Below are 12,340 nucleotides of genomic sequence, written 5' to 3'. Positions count from 1 at the left end.
TGGTAGGGATTGAAAGGCTGTGTCTCCGAGGAACACACTTTGACTTTCTTTTTATTTGGCACCATTTTTACATATGGGGGATCTACACTGGATTTACCACAATTTCTTTTCTGCCGTCGGATGACCTTCCTGTCAAAAAAAAAAAAGTGCAGGAACATCTAACAATGAAGGCAAGAACGATAGAACGTTCCGTCACGATTAACTGGGACGGAGCATTCACCTTCTTAGATAAAGGACAGGACAAACCAGGTACTCGATCTACTTAGCACTGGGGAACCAGGAAGAAGACTGAGACTGATGGTTAGACTGGATTTAACATTATTTATTACTCCAGTCTGGTGACATTACTGTCAAAGAAGTGTGGAGGGAGCCGCGCGGTCTCGGGTGCCTTGCCACTGTTCGCGCGGCTGCCCCGTCAGAGAGTCCAGTCCTCCATGGGGCATGGGTGTGTGTGTGTGGTCCTTAGATTAAGTTAAAGTTACATTAAATAGTGTGAAAGCCTAGGGACCGATGACCTCAGCAGTTTGGCTCCACAGGAACTTACCACCACCACTTACTGCGCAGAGAAATCTGTCTACGAAGGTACGGAAGATATAATTTAACATAGTGTCATGATTAGCTTATCCCTTCGATAAGGGCAGAAAAAACAATTAGCATCATCAAAGTGAAAAAGGAGACATTCGACATACTTGATACCGGGGAACCAAGCAAAAGGGGTCTACGTGTAATGCGGTACTATTTCATTTCTGTGGTCTTATGGTCTTACTCTGAAAGAAGTGTGGAAGGAAATCTGTCTAAGGAGGAAGGAAAGATAGAATTTAACAATGTGTTACGTTTAGGTGAAACGGACCACGCTTTTTCTTGCATAAGGACAAAAAAAGTAATTGGTCAAATTGAAGCGGATGAGCAGATATTCAGCATCATTGACGAGGATAAGCAAGGAAAACGTTGATCTGGCTGGCTACTCAGTGAATTTACTTCCGCGCCTTCCGAATGTCAGTTCAGTGACTTAATGATCACACCATTTCTTTCGATACAAGAAAAAGTGGAACGAGGAATCTCAGCTGATAGCTGTATAGCGAAAACTTTGGGATTTCTTTCGATTCTACATGGTGGGGGTGGGGTAGCGGGGAAGGGGGTTAAACAAGTGAAGGATACACTGGATTTAGCACTATTTCATTCCTGCTGTCGGAAGACCTCCCTAAAGAAAAAGATAGGAATTTCACGTTCCGTCACGATTAGGTGAAACGGACCGTTCGCATCCTTGTATAGGGATGGGAAATAGTAACAGGGCTGATCACTGCGGCCAACAAGATATACGGTGGAACAAAAAAAAAAGCATGATTCAAACTGGCCAGACGGTGTATTAATTTCTGTGCCTATCAAATGTCAGTTCAGCAACATGCGTTCCACCATCACTTTCGGTTACGCGAAATAATGAAATATAGTTCGACTGTGCATACCGCAAGTTTTTGAAGGACTGCTATCGATATAGATGAAGAGGCAGAAAGGAGAGAAAGACTGAGATTGACGTCACAACTTCGCCGACGTCCTTAAAGGCGGAGCGCTGGTTCATTTCGGAGAGGAAAGGAGAAGGAAGTGGCGAATGACCAAGACCAAAATAGGAATCGGACGTGACCTTCTTGGTGGAAGTGATTTAAAACCCAAATCAGGAGGCGGACTCAGTATTTTAATTCGGCCCCTCCAGAACACGAGTTCAGGGTTTTTCGTAAGTTTTACAAACAGTCGACAAAAAGCAACAAATAAATACATGAGGTATTGGATCTGTGAAGATTAGTGGCACGATTGTTTACGACAGGGATGGATCACGAGATACATTGGTACTACTTACAGTGAACGATGCCTCTAAATGAATACAGGATGGACTGCTGATTATTACTACCTCTTTGCCTTTTCTCTGTTATAACGTATAAGTAATAGCTGTGACTTGAATTGTAAAATGTAACATTCCTTGGTTACTGTAATTTTGCGCAAACGTAATTTTCTAAAACTGTGACAAATGTATCTTCCTAACATCTGTGGTGGTAACAGCAGGATTTCTTCATATTTCTGAGAGAAATGACATATATGAAATTAATTTTATCTCAAAGGTACGCAAAAGATAAATGAATACATCAGACGAGCTATAGAAGCTGTCTAATCTCTTTCATTTTTTTCTTACTTATGAAATATTATAGAGGTTTGACTAAGGTTCTGCAGCAATTACCTGCTATGGAGTCGTATTTCCTCGGTTATCAGTTTGCAGGTAAAAATTTGCATACACTAACAGTTACTAAATGTAAATGCTATTTTCGCAAAGCGAATTTTTGTGCTTTCAGTCAGAATTAAAAAACTACTTGAAATTAAAAATCACTGTGTTGTGGTTCTGAAGGTGATGGTGATGGAGGCTTTTCTGCTTTGTTATACCTATCGAAGCACTTATTGTCGCTTCTTTATTAATTTCTTTCATAAGAAGTACACTAGCTGCGAATCTGGGACACTTACCACTGGTAGAGTTGCAATTTGTAAATGTTGTGTACAGAAATAAAGATCATTGCGAAAGTATTTCAAATACTTGTTTGAAATTCAATGATAATCAAATAATTGAGATACCTGTGGTAATGAAGTTGTTGAAATGTAAAAGGCAATGCACGTCAATAGAAGATACAGCTGGATTGCTGATAATCAGTTTTAGCTTCGAAGATGGCATTTTACACGCATTTATTCCCGTTTTGGGAGAACTGGCTAGGTCCACATACACTGATAAACTGTTTACGATGCCAACGGTACACAAACGATGAGTATCTCGTGTTGTAGAAATACCGTATACAATTAAAGTTCAGAACAGCTCAAATCACTGCAATGAATAAATAACCTGTCTAAATATCCCTATATCGTTAGGAATAAATAAAATTCGTAGAAACAGTTGCTTTGACAACGTGGAATTTATTATAAGACGTCCCGCAGTCGATATAAGATAAAATCGACCATCATTTTGCAGAAATGCTGGGATTGTTACTTACAGGAGAAATTCTCAGGAAACTAGAGATATGTTCATTGTGTTACGTGAGCAGTGATATATTTAAGATAATTTTTATATGGTCTAGAATAACAGAAATTAAGCCGTATACGCCGATCGCAGAAGCTGCTGTCGTGATGGGAGACTGTGCAAACGCTGGGTGGTCCCTCGGTTCACAGCATGCGCCTGCCCGTAGGCAACCCATTAACACTTGTTGCCAGCAGGGAGCTCCCCCGCCCTACCAACACCCCAGCAGTCCCCTACTCCCGGTCGCCACTTGCAGCCGCAAATTTTACTGCAAGCTCAACAGCCGCGTCACACTCCCCGTGACCCGCTGCGAGTAAAGCAGAGCTAGAGCTCTGTCATAAGCATTGAGATTAAACCCTTCATTCTAATACGATCAATGGCAAAATTTTTCATCGAAGAATTAAATAGCATGATATGCTTCCAAGTCTTTCAGTACATATATCTGCAGTAATATAAATAAATATTACGTATTGGATTAAATATTCGTCTAAATCGTTGCCTCTTAGTTCGAATAAAGAGATTATTATTGTTCTGACATATTACTGACTTTCCTCACGAAGGAGACAGACTGTTCTACTCACTACAAAGAAAGCCAGTCATGCTGCCCTCGCCTCGTTATTTGGTTCAAAAACTCACAAATGTCACCGTTATTTGCATAATACCAACATGCATAACACAGAAAATTGATTTTCACAATTAATTGAAACATAAAGTTCACTTCAACCAATTACATTTTTTTTCATTGATCTCTCAGATACCGATGTCAGAAAAGCTCTCATTTGTTAAAAATCAGGAGTTCGAATTTTGAAATTATAAAAATTCTTGCACTAGTTTTAACGCATAAACTACTAACATCTGTAGCAGTTACTACGTTAATTCTTGACGCTTCTGATTTCATGTGTATAACACGGGTTATAAATCGTGTGAAAGTGTTAGGTGTACAGTGTTAGAATTAATCAGGCAAAATGAACTAGTGGTATGCGCTAAACTTCATTACAAAGTATTAGAATTCTTAAAAGCTTGACGTGAACCTGTGATGTTGAATTACTGTCCCCAACACAAAGTTTTGGCAGTTCTTGCCAGCGATTATGTTGCAGAAGTGGCACTTCATCGCGAGATCATTTAAGCATAAACTGAGAGAAATCTTGCAGCACACTGGATTTAGTGGATTTCGGTAGCTGTTTTATAGAGAGAGTGTTTCGTAATATATTCGGTACAGGCAAATAGAACAATTTTACACGCAGGTTAGGATAATGTTCCTCAAGGCGTATTCAATATAGAGAACGTTTCATTATTGGTGGTACGAGCATTAACAGGATAATATGCCCCATATATATAATCATCATCCCTGAAAATATCTTGTAGCCTGTATTCAATAGAAGCCATGCCTCTATAATTTTCACAAGATATATAATGAAAGAGAAAACTTATGTTGTGAAAATATCTTGTAGGCTGAAGTCAATAGAAGTCATGCCTCTATAATTTTCACAATATATATAATAAAGGAGAAAACTTACGTTGTGAAAATTGTAGAGGCATGACTTCTATTGAATTCAACCTACAAGATATTTTCAGGGGTGCTGAATAAAAGGATAAAAAAGTACGTTGAAAAATATCCTTGGAGGAAACCAATATGGTTTCCGGCCAAACAGAAGCACTTCTGACCAACTTTTTTACTATTAGAAAAAAATTGGAAAAATTTGTTAAATTGACAGAGATCTCCACTTCTTGTCAATTGATTTGGAACAGGTTTTTATAATGTTAACAGGCCAGCATGATACAAAGTGCTAAAAGAATTGGACACCTGTGACAAGCTAAGAAGGTTAGTTAGGTTAACAGTGAAGGACACAAAGGCAAAAGTAAAAGTGAATAACAAATGACCAAGAACTTTAATTTAACAGATGCAGTGAAACAGGGTGATGGTCTCTCGTTAGTCCTGTTAACTTAACACTGCTTAGTCTGATACAAAAAATAGACAAGAGAGGAACAAGAATGGTGAAATCCGTTAGATAAGTGCATATGCAGGTGATGTTGCAATCGTGTAAAGATATGTAAACACTCTTAAAGAAATGTACTAAATATTGGAAACAGAAGGAACAAAAATTGGACTTACTGTAAACGAAAACAAGGCAAAATACAAAGCAATGTCGAATTGTGAGGATAGAAAAACAGCACATAACCTGAAGACCTCCAATAAATATTTTAAAGCTATCATGTGCTTCATCTGTCTAGGTGTCCTCTTAACCAACGATAATATGTCAGACAACGTATCAGAGAAAGGATACAAGCGGGAAACAGAACCAGTTACTTGATCTTACAGGTATTAAGAAGTCTTCAGTCACAAATACAATGAATTAAGGGTATAATATTCCCTTGTACGACCAGTTGTTACAAATGGGTCAGAAATGTGGACGATGACAGAAACTAGCATAAACGACCTAAGGAAATTTGGGAAAAGATTCTGCAAAAAAAAAAAAAAAAAATATATATGGACGTGTGAGAGATACAGAGGATAGGAGACTATGGTACAAGCTTGAAATACAAGGGCTTATACAAGAGAAAGTTATAGTGAAATTCATAAAATCTCAAATAATTCGCTGGTTAGAACATATGAAGTGGGGGATAGACGACATGATTCTCAAACGAATAATGAAACGCAGATTGTATCCCATCAGAAGGAAGGGCTGACCAAAAGCTAGATGGCTGGACACTGTGTTGGCTGACCTTACCAAAATGGACATCCGAGGAAGGAAGAGAATAGAGATGTATAGAGGCTTGTTGATAAAGAGGTGAAGGCCCGTCATGGGCTGTAGTGCCGAAGAAGAAGCAGAAAAAGAAGAAGAACAAGATGATGATGCTGATGATGATGAGCATTAATGTGATTCTACTTTTTCTTCACCTCTCTAGTTAACCACATCAGGTTCAAGGGCCCCGTCTTTAAAGACATCGCCATAGAAGAGCGTTAAACCTAATCTCCATTTCTTATTTGAAGCTTAGTTACCTTAGATACCTAAGAAACGTTCATAAAGTTCTGAAAGAATGTGCTTAAAAAGTTCAATTGATGGAATTTTTACATATTTTTAATTAAGAACGTTAAAATGGGCGATTTACTGAATTGGAGAGTAATTTGTTAGGAGGATTACCAAGGCAGATACCGAGAAAGGTAATTTTCTTTAAAAGGACAAGATAATATGGTAAGGCTGCAAGGAAAATCGTAAAACAGGAACAGATAACAGCTGGGTTTAACGGGGGCTTCTCAAATGTGAGTGCGAAAAGATTTTTGAAAAGTTAAACACAGGAAAGTGAACATCTGGAATAGTTAATGATTAATGAAAACCACCCCAGCTGTAAGATTAAACATTTATTGTGTTACGACCGGTTTCGTTTCTTTGAACATCTTTGGTCTGGTCATTTCATTTCTTTGAAGATCTTTAGGTCGCCTTAAACTACATCCTCACCGAGTTATGCTGAATTCATGACATAAACGGTCATTTAAGTCGTGACTACGGTACAATTCTGTGAACATTTACTGTAAGGCAATTTGACGATGTTCAAAGACACGAAATAGGCAGTAGCACAATAAATTTGTAATCATACAGCTTAGGTGGTTTCCATTAATCGTTAACATTAATATCAGCTGTGGGCCTAACATGATCAAGATTACATGTGGAATAGGTTGGTCTGTGGTTCGCATTGCCGAAAATGAAATAAAGTAAACGACAGTACTGAAGGAAATAATATGGTCGGAATATAATCCCTTTCAGGTTCATCACGTAACCTTGTAAGAAGAAACTATTGATGATTATTCCGCATAGAGACAGGCTTTAAACGTGGAGGTCCTTTACTGGTTCCTGCAGGGATGTAAGCTACGAGCATAGCTGCTTTCATCCTCTCATTTCCTTTATTACCGTATAAGTAAGATCATAAATACGAGAATATGTTTACATTTACTCGTTACATATTTTGAACATCTAACTGCACATCTAAAGCTTAAATTTGTTGGTTGGATGAAAGAACTGCACTATTTCCAGAGTTTCTTGATTACAACTTCCAAGCTTACCTGTAAATGAGAATACGATGCTCGGTATCTCTAAAGTCTTACTGATTGAATCTAATTCTCATTTTGAATTTCAATCTCATTCTAACTGACAACACCTTGTGAAAGTCTCGCAATTCTTCCACAATGTTGTTCCTTACTTCGATTCACTAGAGGTGACATAATTCTTAAACGCTAGAATAGCATTACTACAGAAACGCTGTGGGTTCGTGCTATTAGTTTTGATTGAAGGAAAAAACACTACAGTTGCTTATGATACTATTTCAGATAACACTGTAGTTTCTATGCGCTGGCAACAGTTCGTAATCGATCCGTTTCTGTATCAGCATTCTTACACTCCTCTCCACAAAGAAAGCACACTGCACCATCATTCGAAGTAAACTTAGTGTATTTACTGAACTAAATCCCATCTTACATCTTTGGGATTAATTATAGACTCGATTGCGTGCCAGATCATTTCGCCCAGAAACCCAGAAATAACTATTCACACTGCATCAGTAGTTCCGGAAACAAATTCAGTCTTCCGTGTATGGCAATTTATTTGGAAGCGATTTCTGAAGATAAAACACTGCAATAGTAGCAAAAGGGATAATTCACTGTATGAGTTCCATGATTACGGTCTTCGAAACGACCAGGAAAGGGTTTATAGAGAATTTTGGGTCCATACTCGTACTGTACAAGACAAACAGCTTCGTACGAAATGCTGTCCTAATGCTGTGGTGGAGTAGGAGACATTATTAACAATCTCTGGGAATATAATACAAGGGTAGGCTTAGCGTCACTCACCAGTGGTTGTTCTACGACAGTAAAAAGCGGCATATGTTCAATAGTCGTTGTGCAGGTTTCCTAGGGCTATAGAATTGCTTCACATTGTATTGAACAGTTTTGTAATACGGTTATTAAGAGCTTCACATTGTTCTTTCATGTGTGGAATTTATGCTACCCGAAAGTTCACTGGATACGTCCCTGTTGAAAATATGCCCATTGTGCAGGACGAGAATGAATTCTAGTAGGTATCTAAAGGGACACGGCATTCGCTGCTGTCTGCAAGAGGTGAATTTCGTAATCAGTTCTAGCCAGGTACGATTTCGTATTGTTACGTTTGGAGCTTAGCTTAATGTTCATTATTGTACTGCCCTAATAATGTTGTTGTTTGTAAATATTTCAAAATGTGAACTATACAGTAAGTGCTTATCTATGTTACTTGTGAATAAAATATTATCTGGATAAATACGGCTTTCCAAACTGTAATCGCGTAGATTAGTATAACTGGTGACTAACACAGGTCGTTTTCCACAGTATTAAATTGTACATATACATTATACGAAGCTTAATTGATCTATTAGTATTTCAACAAAGTCTTACAAAAGTTGCAGCTTTAAATACTTGGAAACTTAAAAGTAATTAACAAATGGATATTCTTCAAATTAACAATTTGTGTACCAAGTAGACAGGAAAACAGGAAAGCAGGAGAGAGTATATTTACAGAATGCCCCATCGAGGCTGTCCAGGAGGGAGTACCTTCCGTACGAGTAAAATGAGCATTGATATAGAAGCAAAGGTGCACCAACTTATCTGAATTACATATTTTACAGCTTAACTTTTTTCGATACACATTCGGAATTTTTTATTTCAAGGAGTGCAGCGCATGGAATCAGCAATGAATAGTCAATAATATGGCCGTCTTAATTAAATAATACTTTCAAAGCAGTCGATTGGTATATAAATGATGTGTTGCCCTTCTCAAGAAATTTCGGCTTTCAGAAAAGGTGAGGAACGTATGAATCAAGTACTACAAATGAGCGAAATTCTAGAACATATGTACGCATCTGCACAGTTTGGCCTTGTTAGGAACTTACGTTATGATAAATACAGTAGGGAAGATACTGCTACAGAAAAATCCACATGGGAGATATAACTGATCATTCGCATTGTTCTGCTGCAATGTATTTTATTTCTTCCAGCGGCCTTTTACTTATCTTCAGTGGAATCTCGAATGATAAAATTTTCTTTCGATATGCGAAATTTGTAGATTACAAAAAAGTTGACTCCTTGTTTTTTACGTAAATAAGTGATTACTTACAGTTATTCGCATGTTTGGTTGGCACCCGCTTTATAATCTACAAATATCGCATATAAAAACAAAACTGTATCATTCTAGATTCCACTGAAGATGCCTTAAAGTAAAAGACGAAACGCGTCTGGAAGAAATAAAATACACTGCAGCAAGAAAAGGCGGTTTTTATTTACAAAATGAATATTTCTGTGCTTGCCACGCAAACAAACTCGTTATAACTGATATCATATACAGGAGACACGAAAGATAATCAATGTATGGTTCATGCTCTTTTAATACTGCAAATGGAGAGGTTCGACTACTATTAATTTCGTGAAGCGTCATTCAGTTTCCAGAAATCATTGAAATTTTTGTCTGTGCAAAAGCAGCACAAACACTGTATGATTATGCAGCTGCAAACAGTTGTACAGTCTATTTATTGAGTGGAAACTATGCATTTATTGTTTTTTTGAGTAGACGTCTTTTAATAGGGTTGACGGAAACTATTTTGACGAAAGAGCTCTTACAAACATTGATGGTACCCGTGCAATGCATAATCGCAATGTAGTCCAAGCATATATTGCTGTTGCTTCCAATAGAAAAATAACGTGAAGTTGCCTTTGTTAGTGTATATTTCAGGTTTCATAATTTTGTTATAAGATTTTCGCTTCTGAAAAACTTAACAAACGTCCTTAACTTCGAGAAATTTTCAGGTACATGACTTGCAATATGCACGGAAAGATATTCACTGACTAGAATAGATATAATGTGAACGCAGCGCATGGTAATTGACATCTGTTTAGCAGCCTCTGGTACTAAATTTTCAGAGTCTTCGAATCCTTGTCATTTCACGTGTGGGAATGTTCTGGAAAGTATTGATATAGAACTTCTAGTAGCTGTTCTCGTTGCGAAAGGGAAATACGTTCTTCCATGACAAAAAGCAAAAATATGATCCTGCGTATCTTGAGGATTTGTATCCTATGTCTATAATATTCATTAGAGAAATTCACTGAACTTTGTAGAGCGTCGGAGGGAAACTGTAACCGACAACAGAGATTGCGGTAGAAAGGGTTTTCTCTGATAAGGGAAGCATGCACTCAAAGGGTCACTGGTTTTGCTTACCTTTCACATAATTGTAGCACGTACGTAGGTGTAACAGATGCTGATTTAGAGCAATGTGCTCTTCAAGCCTATTCGAGAAATCGCAGTTCAAATTCCTACGAGTCTGTCTAAAACCTTACGAGAGTACATTTTGTCGAGCAGCGGAGTAAGCGGAAGCGGCTAATGCGACAGACTAGAACCCTGCTCGTGGTGCTTCGAGTCGCATAACTTTTCTTTTCTCTGATCTTTCACTAAACGCTTGTATGGCAAAAACTAATCATTTTTCTTCGGAAAGGAACAACAATAATAATAATCATAATGATCATTCTGGTGTATTCATGATGAGATGTAATAAAGAACCGTGATGAAATGAATATTCATTTATCGAAAAATGTATGCGCGTATAGCAAATGTAAGGTACGTTATTCAATGCAGGTATAGTTCAGTAGGATGTCATTGCTATACGCGCATCAATTTATGGACAAATAAAAGTTCATGTCATCGTGATTCCTTATCACATTTTGATTATACCTCGCCATGAATGTACCGTAATGTTTATCAATATCACTGTTCCTCTCTAAAGAAAGATGATTAGGTGCAATGATACAAATATGTCTGGCAATGATTAGCAAAAGAAAGTCACATAGAAGTATGTATTGCGGTCGTGCGAAAGACAAGCAAAATCGGTAAGCTATTGGTTGCATGCTTCCATTGTGAATTAATGGCAGTGTAACTGGCGTGACGTGACAAGTGATACGGTGTCATAGCTGATGCTGTTACGGAGGGAGTGCAGGCTAAGTACTCACGGTGAAGTAGCGCTCCTCTGGTGGCAGACAGGCGAAGGACGGGCGAGCAGTGTTGGTACTCGTAAGAAAGCGCGAATTCGCGCCTGCGGCAGCAGCCGGCGTTCAAGTCTGCGCGGCGCCTAACACGCGCATGCGCAAAACCTCGTCTTGGCACACGCGCGCCCCGCGAGCCTTCCTCTCCGCGCATGTAGGACGCGTTTTCATTACCGTGACGTCACTTCGACACCAAAAACCTAGAACTTGTTAATTTCTACAAACATTTTGCATCCAGAGCGATCCAGTTACGGCACACTCACACTGTCTAACACGATCCGTGAAAGACAAGCGCGTTCTTTACTGAATGAGCAACAGGCGGCGTGTTAACAACTCTCTTAACGCCGTATTATCGCTCAAGATGCAGTAACAGTAGCTTCCATAGAGTTAAAGACGTGACTTATAAGCTGTTTAAGACTTCGCTCTGGCCTTTGATTGTGACTAACTATTGTAAGACCTCTACTTTACGACTACGAATATCATTTTGCAGTGGGAAAGTATCCGATACGCCCAAGACTCGTCCTTTAGCAGCTACTCTTATTGTCTGCTTTAGGTGAGAACTAGGTTAGTTCATAAAACTAAGGTCTCTTCATAGTTAAGGAATGAAAGGACGAGACGGTGTTGCTACTTCCCAGTTACGCGCTAGTATTTCGCTGAATTATGCTTCATAGTTTCATGTAATTCTTTATAATTTTGCTGTAGATATAAAATGCTTCATTTCTTATCTCTGCCGCGCGGGGCAGCCGTGCGGGCTTGGGCGCCTTGCTACGGTTCGCGCTGCTCCCCTACATCTACATCTACGTGATTACTCTGCTATTCACAATAAAGTGCCTGGCAGAGGGTTCAGTGAACCACCTTCAAGCTGTCTCTCTACCGTTCCACTCTCTAACGGCACGCGGGAAAAACGAGCACTTAAATTTTTCTGTGCGAGCCCTGATTTCTCTTATTTTATCGTGATGATCATTTCTCCCTATGTAGGTGGGTGCCAACAGAATGTTTTCGCAATCGGAGAAGAAAACTGGTGATTGAAATTTCATGAGAAGATTTCATCGGAACGAAAAACGCCTTTGTTTTAATGACTGCCACTCCAATTCACGTATCATGTCTGTGGCACTATCTCCCCTATTTCGCGATAATACAAAACGAGCTGCCCTTCTTTGTACTTTTTCAATGTCATCCGTCAGTCCCACCTGATGCGGATCCCACACCGCACAGCAATACTCCAGAATAGGGCGGACAAG

The 12,340-nt window shown here is 38.8% G+C and overlaps 1 protein-coding gene across 1 annotated transcript in view; it reads right to left on the bottom strand.

Moving 5' to 3' along the window:
- Positions 1-11,180, bottom strand: part of LOC126470342 (sodium- and chloride-dependent GABA transporter 1) — a 381,315-nt gene extending 370,135 nt beyond the window's left edge. Inside the window, exon 1 of the mRNA XM_050098132.1 lies at positions 11,067-11,180. The gene's annotated coding sequence lies outside the window, so the exon portion shown is untranslated. The remainder of the gene's footprint in view (positions 1-11,066) is intronic.
- Between the last annotated feature and the right edge of the window lie 1,160 nt (positions 11,181-12,340).

The sequence above is a fragment of the Schistocerca serialis genome, chromosome 3, assembly GCF_023864345.2.
Source record: "Schistocerca serialis cubense isolate TAMUIC-IGC-003099 chromosome 3, iqSchSeri2.2, whole genome shotgun sequence".
Classification (NCBI taxonomy): domain Eukaryota; kingdom Metazoa; phylum Arthropoda; class Insecta; order Orthoptera; family Acrididae; genus Schistocerca; species Schistocerca serialis.
Note: the sequence above shows the minus strand (reverse complement) of the source record. Positions and strands in the feature narration are given on the sequence as shown.